Below are 21,748 nucleotides of genomic sequence, written 5' to 3' on the forward strand. Positions count from 1 at the left end.
GCCTCTGACCGCGTCGCACAGTAGCACTCTAATTCACGGGTAAACTTACTCGTAATCAATTCAGACGATCACTTTCTGCATCCGCGGGCGGCATCAGTGTGTGAGCGCCGCGCGCTTCCGATGTAGATTTAAAGGGGCCGATCCAGGTCATGTGTACTCACAGGATTGCTGGTACACGTAGTGCATCTAAACAACTGTCCGTGGTGGGTGCACCCTTATAGATGGTTCAAGGGGACCAAGTATTTGCTAAATACCAGGGATATCGAGACTGCATGTAAGGAGTCAGAACCGATTACATCACGGACATTCTAACCACAGTTGAGGAAAAGAAAAATTCGGGAGATTCATAACTCGAACATGTCAGAGGTTGTCTGATTCTGACAGGTCGTTCAGGCCAGAGTTTCGGGAGATTCATAACTCGAACATGTCAGAGGTTGCCTGATTCTGACAGGTTGTTCAGGCCAGAGTTTGCGGTGTCAAATTTTAGTATGAGGTATGCTTCCCTCTGCGCAAGACGAGAATCAGGATCACCCCCTCCCCCAATTTTTATGACGGAGAGCACAGTCCATTTCAATTCGTCTGCCTTGTGATTTTTATCCAGAAAATGGGCCACAAGCAGAGCAGTCAGGATTTTATTTTTGATTTGGGACCTGAGAAATTGTCCGTAGGGCAGGTTGTTCTTGAGGCTCCTAGGGTGGTAACTTTTAAAGTGCAACGCGTTGTTTTTATCAGTCTTTTTTTGATGGAGGGAACACACGAGTCCCTCTGAAGTGGCCTTAACTTCAACATCTAGGAATGGCAATGATTTGGAGTCATAAGTAAGGCTAATTTTAATATCCGGACTGCGGTTGTTCAGCCAGTTGTGAAATGCCTCCAAAGCTTCTATTGATCCATTCCAGACGCACCAGACGTCATCAATATATCGCAGCCATTGCTGGATATATCCTTTGAACGGGTTGTTGTTGTAAACAAACTTCTCTTCATATTGCCCCATATACAGAATCGCCATTTCAGGTGCGAACGGGCAACCCATCGCTGAGCCTTTCACCTGTAAGAAGAAATCATCATCAAATGTGAAGTAGTTCCTTTTTAGGGCAAGTCCTGCAAAGGCTAGGATTAGCTCAGTTGGGACCCTATGTGGTCGAGGCCTTTTCTCCAGGTATATCTCCAAAACGTCCAGTCCGTCTTGCTGGGGAATTTGCGTATAAAGTGACGCAACATCCATGGATCAATAGAAGCTTTGGAGGCATTTCACAACTGGCTGAACAACCGCTGTCCGGATATTAAATTTAGCCTTACTTATGACTCCAAATCATTGCCATTCCTAGATGTTGAAGTTAAGGCCACTTCAGAGGGACTCGTGTGTTCCCTCCATCAAAAAAAGACTGATAAAAACAACGCGTTGCACTTTAAAAGTTACCACCCTAGGAGCCTCAAGAACAACCTGCCCTACGGACAATTTCTCAGGGTGAGGAGGAATTGTTCCAGAATTCAAGATTATAATATCCATGGACAGGCCCTGTCCAAAAAACTACAGGACAGAGGATACCCTAAAAAGCTTCTCAAGCACTCAATGAAGAGGGCTAGATGGACACCCAGGGAACATCTCCTTGAAAAAAGATCTAAACCTCCAACCCAACGAATGGTGTGTGTGTCTACATTTGGACCACATACACACCCAATACAAAAAATCATTCGGAATGCCTGGCACCTAGTGGAAGAAGTTCTCCCCGATGTGGGATCTCCCCTGTTCGCACTCAAAAAGAATCGCAGTATAGGCCAATTGATCACTACCACAAGACCACAAAAAAAGCACGATACCCAGAGTACTATATTCGGCGCTACACCAGTCAAGGGGCATAGAAAATGTGGCACATGCTCAGTGTGCAACATAACAGTGGAAGGCTCGCTATTTACAGATGGCAAGAAATTATGGCGACATGAAGACCACACAAACTGTAAAACTAAGTATGTGGTTTATGCCATCGTATGCCCGTGTCAAAAGGTGTACATTGGCAAAACCACACAAGAAGTCAGACAAAGAATAATCCAACACAGGTCCCGAATCAAAAATAAAATCCTGACTGCTCCGCTTGTGGCCCATTTTCTGGATAAAAATCACAAGGCAGACGAATTGAAATGGACTGTGCTCTCCGTCATAAAAATTGGGGGAGTGGGTGATCCTGATTCTCGTCTTGCGCAGAGGGAAGCATACCTCATACTAAAATTTGACACCGCAAACTCTGGCCTGAACGACCTGTCAGAATCAGGCAACCTCTGACATGTTCGAGTTAAGAATCTCCCGAAACTCTGGCCTGAACGACCTGTCAGAATCAGACAACCTCTGACATGTTCGAGTTATGAATCTCCCGAATTTTTCTTTTCCTCAACTGTGGTTAGAATGTCCGTGATGTGATCGGTTCTGACTCCTTACATGCAGTCTCGATATCCCTGCTATTTAGCAAATACTTGGTCCCCTTGAACCATCTATAAGGGTGCACCCACCATGGACAGTTGTTTAGATGCACTACGTGTACCAGCAATCCTGCGAGTACACATGACCTGGATCGGCCCCTTTAAATCTACATCGGAAGCGCGCGGCGCTCACACGCTGATGCCGCCCGCGGATGCAGAAAGTGATCGTCTGAATTGATTACGAGTAAGTTTACCCGTGAGTTAGAGTGCTACTGTGCGACGCGGTCAGAGGCAGAAGGGACAGGTTTTTGAAACTCTGTATTTTTGTATTTTTATTGTTTCAAGCACATAGATCGCTGCTGACTCAAGAACCGCCGAGTGGGTGCCGAGCAATGACGCAGGGCTCCTTCTAAAACAGTGAGTTCCCACACTTTTGAATCTGTAATGGGGTCGTCTGACCATATGTGCTAAAAATAACAGTTTCTGTACGCAGGGTCACACAATAGACTGCTATCTTTCTCCCTGCAGGGTAGCGCCAGCACAGACCCGCTCCAGCTCGGCCCAAGACCACTCTTTTTCTGCTTATTACCGGGAATAATGCCCCCAAATCAGGTATGCGCATATTTGCTTCAGCGCTATTGACCCATATGGGGTGCATGTCGTGGTTTCTAATTTTCCTTCCCATTTGATTTCCGAACCACGTTATTTGAGAGGGACATCAGCTACCAACTTAAACCGCTTGATGAACAATCCGGTCTCACTATAGTGCATCTAGATATAAGTGACAATTGACTGTCATTTTAAGGTATTACACAATCTCCATCATAGACATGAGTCTGAGTGTCCATTTCACAACAGTATACTACATTTACACCCCTTCTTGCTTTTAATTATCATTTACAGTTCTGGCTCCATCCAGTCCGTGTCCTGAGGAGAACCCCTACTAGCGTTGAGGTTCGAAACGCGTTGACTCTGAGCCTCGGATAAAGAATTCGGGTGCCGCAAGGACCTTTGAGATTCATATAGTATTATTCCTTGTTGTGCAACCCCTTAATTTGGTTTCCCCCACCCTTGGCTCAGTCAGACAGGCAGGCTGCTCTCTGTAACTAGAGGTCCGCTTGTCTTCTTGTACCTAATAGAAAGGACTGGTTCCTAATGCTTAAGTTTCGTTAGAATAGATATCGTTTGGTGTTTGTTTGTGTCAATGTACAGTATTTGATTTTCTTAACTACCTGTATAGCACTTGTGCATATATTCCTGCACATTTTCATTGTCTGTATATACAATTTTCACTGTCTGACGACTGTTTATTTGATGACATATTATAAGTATTTATATGTTTCTCAGAAAATATAAAAATCTAAAATAAAATAGATGACCTTTCAGAATTAACTTGCTGTGTGGTATCATAAATTGTGAAACCAATCTGTCTGGCACCCTTGTTTGTTTAGCATAGTTCAGTGGTCCAAGCCAGTCTAGATACAGGACCCAAACCTTGTTTTTCTATCTTGTCTAAACAGGCATGGCGTGAAGACGCAGTAGTCAATGAACAGCAGCAGATACCCCAGGGACCCTTACAAAGTGTGCGTTTCTGGCGATGTGTGCGCCGAGCCCCAGGGATGAGATACAAACTCTTTTGGCGTCCACAGGAGTATTGAAAACAGTGTCATGTAGGATAGAACATCCCTTACATGAGACACAGTTTTTGGAGAGAGCATTTAGCGTCAGCCAATTTGCAGCAGAAATCCAGTAACATTGAAATGTAGTCCAAGTATATTGATTTTGTGGATCCCGGATGTTGGGGGCCCCCCTTCTCATGGGCCAGTCGCAGAGCAGTATCATGTTCTTTGAAGTTGAGGAGCCTGGCAATAATCTGCCGGGGTGGGCCTCCTGGAATTGGCCAAGGTCCCAGTGACCGATGGGCACTCTCAAATATAAATGTATCCAAAAAGATTGCCTGTCAAAAAGTTCCACCAGCAGCTGTTCCACAAAGGTGTTCATTCATCCTGTGTTGGTAGATTTAGGATTGCCAGTTATATGGCTGGTATTTTGACGGGACCTTACCTCCAGGTCTTTGTTCTCATCCTCTACAATGCTGAGGAGGCATTCGAGCTGTTGAAGACGATTCGCAGTATCTGCATTGCTATCTTCAATGTCTGAGATTCTTCGCTCTGCGCCATCTGGTCTCATACTATGGCGATCTAGGCATTCGGACATGGCGTTTGTTAGACCTGGCATCTTTGGCGTGGTTTCCCCTATCTTTTTGCCTCTACCTCCTGTATTTTTGATGCTGTGCTGGATTTCGTTTTTGCTGGTTTAGATGCTTTGGACACTCTGCCACTGCTGATCAGTGCCAGAGTGTAAGTGCTCCCAATGTAAATTGTTATTCTGATTGGATATACATGTTTGGCATATTTGTATCACCATGAAGTCCCTAGTAAAGTGCACTGGGTGTGCCAGGGCTGGTGATGAAAAATGCTACTAGTGGGCCTGCAGCACTGATTGTGCCACCCACAGGAGTAGCCCTAAAATAGTGTCTAAGGCCTGCCACTGCAGTGCCTGTGTGCAGTTTAGAAACTGCCATGTCCTCCCGGTCAGTGTCCCCACTGACCAGGCCTAACCCTTCCCTATTTGTGCGCATCAGTCACCCCTATGGAAGGTCCAAGGTACCCCCCTGGGCAGGGTGCAGTGTATGTAAAAGGTAGAGCATGTACTAGTGCAGGTGACATGCTCTGGTAGTGAATGGCAGCCATTTACGTTTTTCACTATTGTAAGGCTATCTTGCTCCATAGATTAACATGGGGGATGCTGGCTACAGTGGTTAACAACATTTCTTCCCATAGGAACAAGATAGGACATAAGTATCTAGTATCCCTGAACTCAGAATTTAATAACACATCTTTTAGGAAAGGTTGTTTTTAAATCCTGTGTTTGAGAACAGCACTTTAAGAAAGTTGCTGTTCTCTTGTCTGACCCTTCTGTGTGCCTGGGCCTGTTTGTGTATTGACTGTCTGGTTTGAGAGTGACAGGGGCTGGGGATTCCCCAGGAGGCTGGATGAGTCAGCACTAGGCTGAATGACTGCAATTGCAACTGGAGTGGTGGGAGGAGTTAGCACCTGGCCTGAATAGGGCTGTGCCTGCCTTCCACAATGCTGGCTCCACCTCCTGCTGGGCGGCTGAGGACCCTGCCCCTCACTCTGAAAGGAAAGATGCAGCCAGCAAAACAAAGTGCTCAGGATCCACCCAGAACTGGTTCAGACCGGGCTCAGGGCCCACATGCACCAAGAGAACAAAGACTTTAGGGGTATAAGTACAGGACCCCTGACACCAGAAAATTTGATCATCCTGGAATCAAGAAGGAACCTCTGCCAAGGAGAAAGCTGAAACTGGTGAAGAAAGACTGTCCTGCTGTTGCTCTGCTGGACTGACCTGTTGCTTTGCTGCCAAGGAGAGGGGAAGGACTTTGCCGCTGAGCTGTGTCCCCTGTCTTGAAGGAATCTCCAAGGGCCTGAGTAGAGCTGGCTCCCTGTTTTGAAGTCCCAGGAACAAAAGGACTTCACCCCCAGCTTCCCTGAACTCTGCTGAGAGAGTTCTGTCCTTCCTAGAGTGCTTGATCCAGTTGTGGGGCCTCTGGAAGTTGTACCTGAGCTGGGAAGCTTGAAACTAAGCTTGAGAGACTTTTGAAACTGAAAAGTGTTGCATCGCTCGCTTGCGGAGCGCAACCCCGACAGTGCGAGAAGTTTCCTGCCGCTACGGAGGCCGAGATCGTCGCAGCGCCTGACGCCGCTGCCACAGACGTCGCATCCTTCGTTTGCGGGACGCACCACACCGGTGCGGGAGAATCGAACATCGCTGCGAGTATCGTCGCAGAGCCTGTCGTCGCTGGGTGAGAACGCCACACTGCTTGCTTGCGGACCGCATCACGTCGCTGCGAGCATCGTCGCAGAACCATCGCATCGAGGAGCTGTGAGAGAGAGGATCACCGCTGGACCGCGCATCGTCGCCCCGGAGATCGTAGCAGCCCCTACGAGATCGTCGCATCGTGCCTTTGCGAGAACAGACTTCCTACGGAACCTACGCACCGGAATCCATACAAGTGGCCTTCCTCCCCATACAGACCGGATTCGTCGCAACACGCCCGCTGCCGCAGCGGGGCTGTCGCATCGCCTCCCCAGGGTCTCAGGAGCAACGGATCGCTTGTTTTCCACCGCACCAGCTTCTGCTTTTGGAACTTTTTGCAACTAAAAGGTACTGTGAGTAAACGTGACGCAACAGTGAACTTTTCACGCATCAGTAGAGAATTCTATCGCAACGTAGAGAATTCTATTGCAACTTAAAGAATTTTAACGCAACCTTAAGAACTCTTTTGAAACCATATTCTTGAACTGTGTATTTTGGATTTTTGTCGTTTTGGTCTTGTGTAGTTTAGATTAAATACCTTTATTTTTCTAAACTGTTGTGGAGTCAGTTTGTGGTGTTTTCACTGTGTTACTGTGAGTGTTGGTACAAATACTTTACGCATTGCCTCTGGTTAGCCTAGACTGCTCGTGCCAAGCTACCTAGAGGGTGAGCAGGGGTTATCTCAGAGGGTTATCTCCTTGCCCTGACTAGAAGCAAGGGTCCCTATTTGGACAGTGGTTCCTACCTCTGCCAACTAGAGACCCCCAGATCTAACAGCGTTGAAGTGTCACGTTAGGGCATCAAACCTGGTGTGAATAGACTTAAAGTCAGCACACAGCTCGGCATGATGGCAGCCTTACCATCCAAGGGATAGTCCACCATTGTAGATTCTGAGACACTAGGGGCCCCATTAGGATGGCGGGTGGATTGCCCCCGCCAGGCTGGCGGTAGCCACCGCCGGCCTGGTGGGGCAATACGCCAGCCGTCCTTGCTGCATAAACCCCCACGCCATATTAACAAGGCTGGGAGGTCCGCGGCGGATGGAAAGACCGACCGATGCTTTTACGCCCCGGTCGCCTTGCGACCGGGGCGGAAAAGGGTTTCTATGGTGGCGGTGTCTATCAGACACCGCCAGCCATATTAGTATAGGCTTCTTCAGATGCCTTTCCGTGGTGGCAATGCCGCCATGGAAAGGCATGCGGATTCTGCTTTGGGGGCCTGATGCGGGCCCCCATGGACTCCGGAGGGGTGGGGGGTGCACATGGGGGGTACCTATGGACCCCCCAGCAGTTCCATGCACAGTATGGCAGGCACTGTGCGGTGCCTGCAATGCTGTGTATGGAAGTGCACAGCATACCTTCCTGCCATTGAGGCGGGCAGTGCTGGGTGCACCGCCCGCCACAATGGTAGGAATGCTGGATGCACCCACCACTGTGGCGGGCGCATCCTAATGCTGGACACAGGACCCCCGCCCCTTTGGCGGGCAGTCCCGTTCACCGCTAGTCCGCCCGTCATCCTAATGACCACCCAAGGGGGTCATTAGGATGACGGGCAGACTTTGTCTGCCCGTCATCCTAATGACCCCCTAGGTTCCTGGCTGGTTCATAGGTAAGTTGTTTCTGCTAGGGGTTTCCAGGTCCCATTGTAACATACATGTCTATCCCAGCAAAGCCATGATGATAATTGACACGTTCTCACTATGTACAAGCATTAGGCATGTTGATGGCCTGAAGGCAATATACATTTTTCTAAATGAAAGAACTTTACATTTATTGAAACATACTCAGATGTTGCTTCGCATGATCAAGTGCTGTTTGACTAACACTTTTTTTATGTTTGACAAACAGGTGAGAGATACGGCAGTGGGCACCTGTATCAGACTCAGCTATGCTAATTTACATATGGGCTGGTGGGAGGAGCAGGTGGTCCAAAGCCAGGTTTGCCAGGGAATGGTTTGAAAATGTGGTACTATGGATATGGTTTATATACGACCTTTTCATTATATGGAGAGGGTCGAAGTCTAGTGCCACTACATTTGCCAGCAAATTAAATACCAATTATCTTAATTTACATTTTACCTGTACTGTAAGTATTGAGGAGGTCCATTTACAAGTCTGACAGTATATATTAAACAAGGTACAATGTACACAAAATTGTATAGGAAGCCCACAGCAGTCAATACAATCTTGAACAGTACAAGTTTCTATCCCGGTAACTTTAAGCAAAGTATACCATATATAGAAATGTTAGGGATTAAGAGGAATTGCAGTGAGTTGCAGGAAATGAACAAAGCTCAGAGAGAATTGGAGCAGAGATTAAGAGAACGGATACAGCAAGAAAATCATTCATGATGCAATAATCAGAACATCGTAGCAGAATGTAGAACATTTAATAGTCAAGAGAAAGGACAATATTGAGGGTGGAAAAGAAGTTGCTAGAGTGATTACTGACTATATATAGCAAGGAAGATGGAGCCCTATTAAGAATTCTAACAAAACTCTTAGTCAAAAAGGTTACTGTAATAGGTAGAAAGGTTCACAGAAGGCTAATGATCTCTTTTAGAAGAGCTAAATCAGTGAGAGAAATTTTTGTCAGGAGTAGCCCAGAACTGAAAAAACATGTAACTTGGTTGGCAAAAAGTAGTGGCATTAGAAAGTGCAACAGATGCAAAGCCAGTAAGTATGCGAGATAAAACTGAAGCCAAGTCACTTTTCAGCAAAAAAACAAAAATCTAATTTTGCGGGGCATACACTTGCAAAAGCGAATATGTGGTTTACGGACTCACATGTCCATGCCCTAAATTGTACATAGGAAGCACTACCTTACAAGCACATAAAAGAATTCAGCAGCACGTCTGGGCTATTGAAGACACAAGCAGAAATTACCCAGTAGCCCAACATTTTGATAAGGTTCATGGTTGTCATAGCCAAGAGCTGAAATAAACATTGACGAAATATCAAGAAGTCCTAGAGGAGGAGATGGAGAAAAACAGATGTGCAGATTATAATCAAAATATATAATACCAATTATAATAAAACCTGAGGGGCCGTATTATGCCTTTGTAATTGTTGCTCCTTATGCACCTTCTAAAAGGTGCGCTGGGTGCAAACAATCATAATGTGCCCCATTATGGTGAATGCGCTTCCCTCAGGACAGCCCGAACTCGTGCATTCATGTAGAAAACACAGAGCGACTGCTTGCACCCACTCTGTGTTTTCACAGTGCAGGCGGTAAACTGCCTGCACTTTTAAAGGGGATTAGAGATTCCCTTGCAGGCGGGCGCAGTCATTGACTCAACACGCCTGCAAAGGGATGTCTAGGGGGTCCATAGGACCCCCTTACTCCCCTCCCGAGGGCTGCTCTCTGGGGGTGCACTTACAGTGATCTCATGGGAAGACTCACTGGGTTCTGTGAGACCCACGGTACAATATAGAAAAACTCTCCCAAAGGCCCAGGTGGTCCCAAAGATAACCTTTGGCCTTGGGCCCCCGTATATGTCCTTTTTAAAAATTTCAGTACAAGGGGTCAAGTTCCTGAGTCCTAAAATGGGGGCCACAACATTTCTGTTCATGTTGTGGCCAGCCAATCACATCCTATGGTCTTAAATGATTGGTACTGGTCTTATGGGTCTAAAAGGTCAGACAGGGGAAAACACATTCAGCCAATCAGAATGCTTATTTTTTAACCCCTTCACTTCTAGGTCTTTACCTCCCTCTGCTTATCATTTTTGTGGCTATTTGGGCTAGTTCGCACTCAGGCCCCTGTAACTTTTTGTCCACATAAGATCCACGCCAAATTTGTGTGCTTTTCTTCCAACATCTTGCGGATTTTAAAGGTACCAAAGGTTTGTGGATTTCCCTGGAGGGGACAGAGATTAGCTAAAATACAGCTCTTTTTTGTTTCATGGGGGAAAATTGGGAAAAAGGTCCTGCAGAAGAAAGCATCTTGTTATTCCCTGCAAATTATATCAACAAAGAATATCACCATCTTCCCAGCTTTCAGGAACAAGCAGACTTTTGTCTGAATACTAAAGTTTTCATCACAGTTGTGGCATTTTACTGGGACATAGCCTGTTTTCCCTATTTTGTGTGCTTTCAACCTCCTTCCAGTTAGTGGTATAAATGTGAGTGAAAGCAATAATGGATCCCGGAAAGCTATACATTTCTGAAAAGAAGCTAAAATTCCGAATTCAGAAAGGGGTCATTTGTGTAGATCTTTCAAGGTTTTACTATGGAAACTTACAGTTGAAATGAAAAAATATTGAAATTGAGTTAAAAAAATAGGCATTTGTGTCAAAGTTTTCAAGGACACCTATGTATTTCTGAAATCGGAAACAAACTATAGAGTTTAACTGCAGTAGGTATTTGCACATCTCTGAAATTGTGGGTACCCATACTAGCATGTGAATTTGAGGATAGTTTTGCAAAATAACTTCTGTTTTACACATTGTCTTAAATTTGGAAGCCAGAAATGCATAGATAGTCAATTGATAATAACAATTGTTCTACAATTCTGTGTTCCCCAAAGTCTCCTGATGAATAAGGTATGTGTGGGTAGGCCTAGTGCCCGTGAAAGAAAACGTCCCAAAACGCAATGTGGACACATCAAATTATTCCAGTAGAAACTGACCCTTTTTTTGCAATGTTCTTAGCTGTGGATTTCGGACTCTAGCTCAGCCGACACCTAGGGAAACCTAGCAAACCTGCACATTCTTTAAAACTAGACATCCAGGAGAATCTAAGATGGGGTGACTTGTGTGGCTCTTTCCAGGTTCTGTTATCCAGAATCCCTTTCAAACCTCAAACTTTGTAAAAAGAAAACACATTTTCCTCACATTTCTGTGATGGAAAGTTCTGAAAAGTGTGGGGAGCCTTAACATCCACACACTCAGTATTTCCTCAAATTACCCAATAAAAACGGCACTACACTTATGTGGGTTCGACTATTGCAAGTGGCAGGAAACGACCCTAACTGCAATGTGGGCACATCACATTTTTCCAGTGAAAACAGACAATTTTTTCGCACTGTTTCTAGCTGTGGATTTTGGACCCCATCTCAGCCAGCACCTACCAAACCTGTAAATGCTTTAGAACTAGACATGCAGGGGAATCCAGGATGGTCTGACTTGTATGGCTCTCACCAGATCCTGTTACCAGAATCCCATGAAAACCTAAAACGTTGTCAAAAAATACACATTTTCCTCACATTTCTGTGATGGGAAGTTCTGAAATCTGCGGGGAGTCACAAATGTCCACCCACCAAGCATTTCACCAAATATCCTGATAAAAATGGTATCTCACTTGTGTGGGTAGGCCTAGTGCCCACTAAATGAAACAGCCTCAAACACAATGTGGGCACATCACATTTTCCAATGAAAATTGACCCTTTTTTGGCAATGTGCCTAGCTGTGGATTTTAGACCCTAACACAGCCAGCACCTAGGGAAACCTAGCAAACCTGTACATTTTTTAAAACTAGACACCCAGGGGAATCCAGGATGGGGTGACCTGTGTGGCTCCCACCAGGTTCTGTTACCCAGAATCCCTTCCAAATGTAAAACTTTAAAAATAAAAGCAAATTTTCCTCACATTTCTGTGATGGAAAGTTCTGGAATCTGCTAGGGGCCACAGACTTTCACCCACCCAGCATTCCCCCAAGTCTGCCTATAAAAATGGTATCTCTAATTGAAGATGTGTTTTATTCCAGGGCCAACTCGTGCTACCTAGAACACGATGAAAGGGCCTACTACAGATGCCTCTTGCCCCACTACAATATTATTTAACTTTTAATACTGATTTGCAGACTAGATTTTATTTAACCAGATATTGCTTATGCACTGTGCACTTTTTATTGGCATTTCCATGTCAAAGAGAGGGGCTGATAAGCTCACACCTTGTCAGTGACAACTTTACGAGTCAAAGCACTATGCACTTTATTCTATTCTGCACCGTATAAAAAACGTTGAGAAGTAAACTTTTAGTCCCTTATTAATGAAAATTCACCCTTGCACATATATTGATGGTTTGAACTTTGTGCACTCATTGGCTGCCCCTGATATTTGTATCGCGGTAGCCAGTTACATAAAAGTCTCTTTGGCTGTTCAAAAACACTATGGGCCTGATTCTGAACCGGGTTGGAAAACTTCCTGACCGAATCGGTTTGGAAATGGTTTCCGACCCACTTGGATCGGGAGGGTCCGACCTACGGAGTACGATGCAGCCGGATGCTTCCAGATACGATTTGGTTGGACTCCCACTGACTTCAATGGGAGCATATGTTCCTAACCGTATCATAATTGGGCTCTGGGTCAGCAAGACATGTTTCCGATATGATTTGGAAGGAGCAAATGCCATTAGGAGGCCTTTCTAACCGCATCAGAATCAGGCCCTAGGTGGGAATGCTTTCCTAACCGCATCGGAATCAGGCCCTATGAGTTAATTGCTCCTGTATAATGAATGGTTATAGATTTAGAACCTTATGCCTTTTGAATTTTATGAACTACATAATGCCATGTGCTCCAATTCAATTACTGTATGTAAAGAGTGTTATCCTCCTGGAATTTTATGGATTATTTTTCTTTTAACCTATTGATTGTAATTGCTATATACATTCTAATAATTTTACTGTAAGCTTTAATGTTTCTGGCCTACTGAAATAAAGTTGTTCTTGACTTGGTATCTCACCTGTGTGGGTAGGCCTAGTGCCTGTGACAGGAAACGGGCAAAAACGCAACATGGGCACATTACATTTTTCCAGTCAAAACTGATCCTTTTTTCGCAGTGTGCCTAGCTGTGAATTTTGGACTCTAGCTCAGCCAGCACCTAGGGAAATCTAGCAAACCTGTACAGTTTTAAAACTAGACATCCAGGGGAATCCAGGATGAGGTGTGGCTCTCAGCAGGTTCTGTTAACCAGAATCCCTTGCAACCTCAAACTTTGTTAAAAAAAACACATTTTCTTCACATTTCAGTGATAGAAAGTTCTGGAATCTGTGGGGAGCCATACATTTCCACCCACTCAGCATTTCCCCAAGTCTCCCAATAAAAAAAGTACCGCACTTGTGTGGGTGGGCCAAGTACCCAGGGCAGGGAAAAGCCCAAAATGTTTTGTGGAGATGTCAAAATTATCTATCACAAAACAACTGAGTTTTACAAGGGGTTACCTGCATTTTTTCATCCCAGGCTCGGTGGCCCTGTAGGGAAACCTACCTAACCAAAACATTTCTGAAAACTAGACATCTGGGAGAGTTTAGGGAGGTATGATTTGTGTGGATCCCCCATTTTCTTACCCAGAATCCCCTGAAAACATCAAATTTGAATGAAAAAGCAGATTTTTCTCACATTTCTGTATGGGAAAGTTTTGGGATCACTGGGCTGGCACAAATTTTCTACCACCCAGGATACCCCCAGGTCTCCCATTAAGAATGGAACCTCACTAGTGTGGGCGGGCCAAGTACCTGCGTCAAGACACGGCCCAAAACGTATTGTGGAGACATCAAAATTACCTAACACAAAACGACCTGGTTTTGCAAGGAGGGCACCTGCGTTTCTGTCCCGGGCTTTGAGGTCATTTAAGGAAACCTACCTAACCCAGACAGTTCTGAAAACCAGATACCCGGGGGCGTCCAGGGAGGTGTTGTTTGCATGGATCCCCCAGAGTTTTCCTACCCAGAATCCCCTGCAAACCTCATATTTAGCTAAAAAAACACATTTTCTTTACATTTCCACGTGGGATCATAATGCCGGCACAAATGTCCTACCACCCTGCATCCTCCCCCTTAGTCTCCCGATAAGAATGTTACCTCATTTGTGTGGTTGTCCAATGCAGAGTTAGCCTAAAAATGCATATAAATAAAATAGCACTTAGAGCTCGCTGTGCTATGCTTTTATGCCCTATGTTTTTGGCCCTTCCCATTCACAGGCCCTTGGCCCACCCACAGAAGTGAGGTATCATTTTGCTTGGGAGACCGAGGAGAACGCTGAGTGGTAGAAACCAGGTTGTTTTGTGATAGATAATTTTGATGTCTCAACAATACATTTTGGGTCCTTCCCTGTCGCAGGTACCTGGCCCCATCCACACAAGTGAGGTACCATTTTTATCAAGAGACCTGGATGAAAGCTGGGTGGTAGGATATTTGTGTCAGCCTGGTGATCCCACAACTTTCTCACATAGAGATGTGAGAAAAATGTGATTTGTTCATCTAAATTTAAGGATTGCAGGGGATTCTGGGTAGGAAAATGTTGGGTGATCCACGCAAGCATTACCTCGCTAGACTCTCCTGGGTGTCTAGTTTTCAGAAATATCTGGGCTTGATAGGTTTCCCACAGAAATGTGAGGAAAATATGACTTTGTAAATAAATTTGAGGTTTGCAGGTGATTCAAGCAAGAAAATGATGGGGGAACCATGCAAGCCACACCTCCATCCAAGAGTTAGTCCACCACACCACCATCCATGCACACCACCAGCCAAGTGCCATTCAGGCACACTGCTAGCCAAGTGCCATTCACAGACACCACCAGCTAAGCGTAATTCATGCACACCGCCAGCCAAGCGCCACCCAAGTACACCACCAGCCAAGCACCATCCATGCACACTGTCAACCAAGCGCGATAAACATACACCACCACTCAAGCACCATCCATACACACAGTAAGCCAAGCTCCAGTCCAAATACACCATCAGCCAAGTGGCACTCCACCCACACCACCATGCAAGCACCAATCTACACACACCGTCATCAAGCGCGAGTCCACACACAAGGAGGGGCAGATAAGGGGCTATTGCCCCAGTATGTCTCCTAGGGGACAGAAAGACTGTGCCCATTTTTTGGGGGGATTGGGGGCATTTGCATGACCATTCTGAGTAGGCGCTACCCCTACATATAAAAAACAAAAGAGTCCCTTGTGGCTAGTGGACTTTCTGCCCCCCGGGGGCAGATCAGGGCTATCGCCCCATCTGCCTCCCAGGGGAGGCAGACTGTGGCTAATTATTTTGGGGGTGGGGCATTGGCATTCCAATTCTGGGCTTCCACCATCCCTCCATATAATAAAAACAATCCCTGGTGCATAGTGGGCTTCCTGCTCCGGGGGGGGGGGGGGGCAGATAAGGGACTATTACCGCATTTGCCTCTGGGAGGCAGAAAAACGGTGTCAAATATGTCTGGGAGTGGGGGCATAGGCATGCCCATTCTTCTTGACAGACCCCAGCCCTACATATAAAAAAACAACATAATCCCTGGTGTCTATTGGGCTTTCTGACCCCCGGTGGGGGCTGATCAGGGGATATTTCCCCCATCTGCGTCCTGGGGAGGCAGAAAGATTGTGGCTAATCTTTTTGAGGGTGGCGGCATTCGCATGCCTATTCCGGGCAGCCCCCACCTCTATGTATAATAAAAAAGATAATCCCTGGTGCTACTTTCAACCCCCCCACCCCCCGGGGGTAGATGACTGAATTTTGGGGGAAATGGGGGGTAGCAAAAGCTGTTGCCCAAGGGGCCCTCCCCCTCCCTGGTGTCTGGTAGTGGATCCCTGCTTGGAGATTGCCTTCCTGTGGGGACCTCTAAGAAGAGATCCACTAGGGAGTGTCAAAGCACACGCCGATTCTCCCCTTTCCAACGATACATTTTCCATCTCCCTACGTATTCAGGAGACTGAGATATCACCCGGAGCATGTAGGCAATGAAACTGAAACCAACCGATCAGTTCATTTCAGTTTCAGTTTCTGCGAAATTACGTCAGCGTGCTGTGCGCGCTGATCGTCATTTCACTAAAACATTCAAAACAGCCTTGGGAGCTGGGGCTGTTTTGGTTGAAAGTAAATCCTCTGGTGCTCGCACTAGAGGGATTTCCAGTGCCATATGCACGGACTGCGGGAGCCATTCGATGCACACAAGCACCGTGACATCAGATGTCTCCCGGCCATTCGACGCATGGAAGGGGTTAATTTACGGTATCACTGAAGTATTGCAGAAATTCAACAGGACCAACAGTCCAGATGTCACTATAATTTTAAGCTTAATTTCTCTATTACAGCTGAACAGATTGATGCCAAAACACAAAATCACGCATTGTGAGTAAAGATCTAAGTTTGGAGTAATTCTGTATAGCTGTATTTTATGGTTTGCTTTCCAAAATTCCAATGGGAAATCGAATGGGCAAAATCTTTTTTGGGCAACCCTTCTTTTCCTTGCCCCCACTTGACGGATCACCCAGAAACTCTGACCTAATTATAACTTCCGGGGCAGTTACCATTGTGTCTTTATTTATTTATTTATTTCGTGTTTTATAGAGCGCTTTACAGGGATAACACGTTGTATGCAAGTATGAAATAGTCAAAGGAAAAAAAACACCAAAAAACATAAGTAGGAGTAGAAGGAAGTGAAACATTTGGAGTATAACAGGGTGTATACAATGTTAAAATCGTAATGCAGAGAAATCCAGCAAAACATACCTTTTTCCCAGGTTGGTGTAAAGTTATAAGGCAGCATAAAGTTACGTATGGCTGACCAAGTCAAGCGCCAGGATACCCTATGGGTGACAGTCTTAGCGCTATATAAATATGCCATACAAATACAAATACAAATACATTTGTGAGAGTACAAGGTCAATACAAGATGGATAGTAGCCAGTCATTCCAAACTCTAGCGCCAACAAAAATAAGCAAAGCCACTGAGCGGTGTTGCAATGCATGATTTATGGGATAAACTTGCTCATTAGGAAGGTTTTGGCTTCCTTTTTAAATATTGACAGAGAAGGAATTTTTCTGATGAAAAACAGCATTGAGTTCCAGATTCTTGGTGCGGACCCAGAGAAAGCCCAATTGTACGTTTTTTCCTTTCAGAAGCGGGGTGACTGGAGCACAAAGTCTCTGGCAGACCTGTAGTTTTTGGCTCCTCCAGAAACCATGATTTTCTGGGCCAGATATGCAGGGGATTTTGTGTGTAGGGCTTTGTGGGTGATACATGCCAGTTTGAGTTGGATTCTGGCTTCAAGCGGAAAGCCAGTTCAGCACCTTTGGATGTGGTGAGATGTGGCGAATTTTTTTGAGCTTGTTAAGGGTCTTGCTGCCACATTGAGGCAAGCTTTTAGGGGGCCGTGGAGGTTTTGGGCAGGCCTGAAATGGTTGAGCATCCGTATTTGATTCTGGAGATAAGTAATGCCTGGACTGCCATTTTTAAGTCTGAGGCATCAAGCAAAGGTTTTAGTTTCCTCAGGTATATCAGGTGAAACCTGGCAGTTTTAGCCATCAAGTTGATGTGGTCTCACATATTCAGGTTGCTGTCTAGGATTATTTCAAGAGATTTGGTAGATTTCACTATGGTCGGGGTGCAGTTTAGTGTTGTGATCAACTTGGTCCATTCCCGGATGTCAGTGTTATTTTAAGGGGGGGAGAATAGAAGGAATTCAGGGGCATATTACCAAGGGGGGCGATAGACAATTATCGCCGATTTAGCCGCCGTTTTCGGCCGCTAAGCGGCGACAATTCTATCGCCCCATTAGCAAGCTGTCGCTAACTGATGTTAGCGACAGCTTATAGGCCAGGGGTCTCCAACCTTTTCTGTAGTGAGAGCTAATTCTGCTCAAGGAAAGTCTTGCTGAGCTACTAGCATATTTTATCACTGTAAAATGCTGATGATATGTATTAACATTACACTATGACCACCCTAAGCACAATTATCAGTAGTAACCACCCAAAAATTCCAGGTGAAGTTATCAGCAGAATGTTAGGAAAACGTTTATCAATATTAAATGCTTGTAATCAAGTAAAATTCAAATCATCACAGGCTGTGTGCCACAAACGGTATTCCCACAGCAGTAAGTCTCCCCAACTCAAATTGAATTATCATTCAGCTAACAGCTTTAAATGTGTTTTAGAATTGCAATATTTTGTCTTCATTAGCATATTCGTTTTTAAAAATAGACATATTTTTCTATCAAAATCCCTTTCCACTTTGAACAATCAAACTCAATTTTCCAGAAGAAAAACCTTTTCTGAAAAAGCATAATTTTTTCCTTTAAAAATCAAGCCACTTTTCATCGTTAGAAAATACACAGTCCCTAAACATCAGCTTTTTGTTTTCGGTGAGTACCACCATGTAAAAATGCCTCTCATGGACAAATTACACACAAATTATGCTTCAAATACCCAGGTTTTGGAATCATCGGCCATGCTTTCTCATCATAACACTAAGAATGCTTCTGTTATGCAAATAATGCCCACCTTTAAACCAGGGCTACCACTGTGCCACAGCTGGATGTGCAACATATAGCAGTTATGGCCATTATTATGGGAGAAACGGTTGCTACTCTGTCAAGAATGGCTAAAAGCAGGCCAGTCATGCTTTTAATATGTCAGTGATGGCAGAAAGTATGTAATTACTAGACTTGTATGCCCAAAATAGTCAAGGATGAAAATAATATGGCTATGGCACAATTATACCATGAATGGGCACAATTGAGTCAGAGATAATACTCTTATGATGGAGACCAGCATACATATTTGGCAGTCCTTGACGCTAGGAGTAGCTTTAAGGAATCAACACTGTTTATTTGGGAAGGACACAATGTCACACACCCACACAAAAATGAATGTGATGTTTTTAATTTTCTCTTCCCCTGGATGCATACTCTCTTCTCCTCAGCTCTTTGATTGACCATGCTTCCAACTAACACATTTTCTCTCTAGTTCTTGTAGTCACCCCCTTTGGTGGGTCAGCCCCGGTTACTGCTGCAACTTTTCTTTGATGTTACACACAGTGCAACTGATGGAGCAGGGTGGATAACATGGCCAATCTCCTTCTTAGGTAGGTTTAAAGTGGATAAAGATGGTTCATTTGGCAGACCCATAGGCCAACCCTGCAGCTTCCACATGTTTCAACACCCTCCGCATACTCAGCAAGACCTTCAAATGGACCCACCCCCCCCCATTCCAGGAACACCGTCAACCAAGCACTCATCACGAGCAGGCTGGACTACGGGAACGTCCTCTATGCCGGAATCAACAAATCTCTACTCCACAAACTTCAGACTGTCCAGAACATTGCAGCCAGACTCATCCTCAGCATCCCACAACAAGACCACATTACCCAGCATTTACGAGACCTCCACTAGCTCCCCGTCGAAAAAAGAGTGACCTTTAGGCTGCTCACAAACACCTACAAAGCCCTCCATAACACCGGACCCCAATACCTCAACAAAATAATCTCCTTCTACACCCCCAAAATAAACCTCTGCTCCGCTGACCAGGCCTTGGCCGAAATCCCCTGCATCCACACAACCAGAACAAGAGGCACACCCTTCTCCTACATCATGGCCAAGACCTGAAACAAACTCCCCCTCAGCATCAGATGATGCCCCACACTGAAAACATTCAGGAAGAGCCTCAAGATCTGGCTTTTCGAATGACCTGAGCTGCCCAAATCCCTCCCACACACTCCCCCAGTGCCTTGAGACCCTCACAGGTGAGTAGTGCGCTCTCTAAATCCCTGATTGATTGATTGATTGATTGATAGGCCACCACAGTGTGTGTTTGAGTGTTATCAACAGGCCCTGCAATTGGTTTGGCTGTCTGTAACTCTTAAGGGCAGTGAAATGAGCAGTGCTGCCTTCTTTAATATACACAGAATCTCTGAGATTGGCTTGGTTTGGCTTCAACTCTGAGAGCTACTTTGAGGGTGCTGGTGAGCTACCAGTAGCTCCCGAGCTACTGGATGGAGACCCCTGTTATAGGCGATAGCGAGCGGTTTGGGGCCCGCTCTGCATGTTAGCGATGTTTATCGCTAATGATATGCAAAGTGGGCGTACCCAACCCGTTAGCGACTGAAAGCAGTCGATAACGTCGCTATCGCCTATTAACAAGGCAGGCGTAGCGTTGGAAATATTCGCGCTAAGCACGAATATTTCCAAAAACTAACGCCTGCTCAGACCAGTTCTTAGCCATGTTATCCAATGGGAGGTGGATAACATGGCTAAGAACATTTTGTCGCTAATGCGTAAATATCGCTGTATTCTCAGCGATATTCACGCTATCGCCGGAAAAATTATCGCTTTGGAGATAAACATTGCTAATAGCAAGTTATCTCAGCGATAATTTCCGGCGATGCTTAGCGATAAAAAATGTATTGCTAAGCCTAGATAGCGATAAATATCGCTAACCGTTGGTAATATGCCCCTCAGTCTTTTGTGCATTTAGTTGAACAGTCAGCTTTAGGGCCTCATTCAAAGAGTAGATCTCCTCTAGAGATGAGATTTTGATGTAGATCTGGGTATCATCAGCATACATGTGGAAGGAGGTGTTGTCGGTAGATAGTAATTCAGCTAACGGTTCCGGTAGAGGATCAGTGATGTGATTTGAGATGTCATCAGTGATGTCATGAGTGATGTCACTAACCACTTCATGAGTGATGTAATATGTGGCGTCATCAGCAGTGCATTGCGGGCGCTCGAGTTATAGTTAGCTGAAGTAACTATAACGGGGGAATTTCAATGGTTTTGTAAGAGTGAAATGTCCAGCTAACTATAACATGTGTGAAACCTATGTTTTTTTTCAGTGAATTTCTAAGGTTTTTTAAATGCTAATTCCTAACTATAACGTGGTTGAACCTATGTATTTTTCACGGAATTTCCAAGGTTTTTTTAAATGCTAATTCCTAACTATAACGTGGCTGAAGCGTATGGTTTTTTCAGTGAATTTCAAAGGGTTTGTAAATGATAATTTTTAAATGTATTAATTGTTATATTTTTTTATACTGATTTACTACATTGTTTTAAAGTATTTATTTTTAGATATTTTATTTTTTAAATTACATTACATATTTTTAATATAAATTGGAAAAAAATTGTTTTTAAAAGTACTGAAATTGTAAAAAAAAATGTTTTTAATTTATATATATATTGTATATAGCAGGCATTTATGTCCTATGGAAGGAAATTCAAGTTACTGGTACGTACGGTTAAAATTACTTTTCAGGATCAGTAGTGGGCTGAAAGATGCAGCATTGAGGTCTCTCCTGATAACAGGTGAGTAAATCAGAATTTGTAGTTCGGCTGATTTTAGAGGAATTTTTTAAAGTTCCAAAACTCCACACTTAGAAGAATTTCCAAGTTTGAGTTTGAGTTTAAAATATTTATAGAGCGCATGTACACCTGGCGGTTTCATGGCGCTAAGTGGTACGGAACCCAGGAGGGCAGGAGGATCGGGGAGAGGGGGAGGGAAGGGAAAGGGCAATTAAACTGAAGGCTTGTGAGAAGAGGAAGGTTTTGAGCGCCCTACGGAAGTGCGAATACAGAGTGGAAGATCTAAGGTGGGTGGGGAGAGAGTTCCAAAAGGCAGGGGCAAGTGTGGAAAATTTCGTGCCCCCCCACTTTTTGCGCCTAAAGCGGGGGACTGTCAACAGTTGTTGGGAGGATGAACGTAGTTCCCTGGCGGGGGCGTAG

The sequence above is a fragment of the Lissotriton helveticus genome, chromosome 1_1 (genome assembly GCF_964261635.1).
Source record: "Lissotriton helveticus chromosome 1_1, aLisHel1.1, whole genome shotgun sequence".
Lineage (NCBI taxonomy): Eukaryota > Metazoa > Chordata > Amphibia > Caudata > Salamandridae > Lissotriton > Lissotriton helveticus.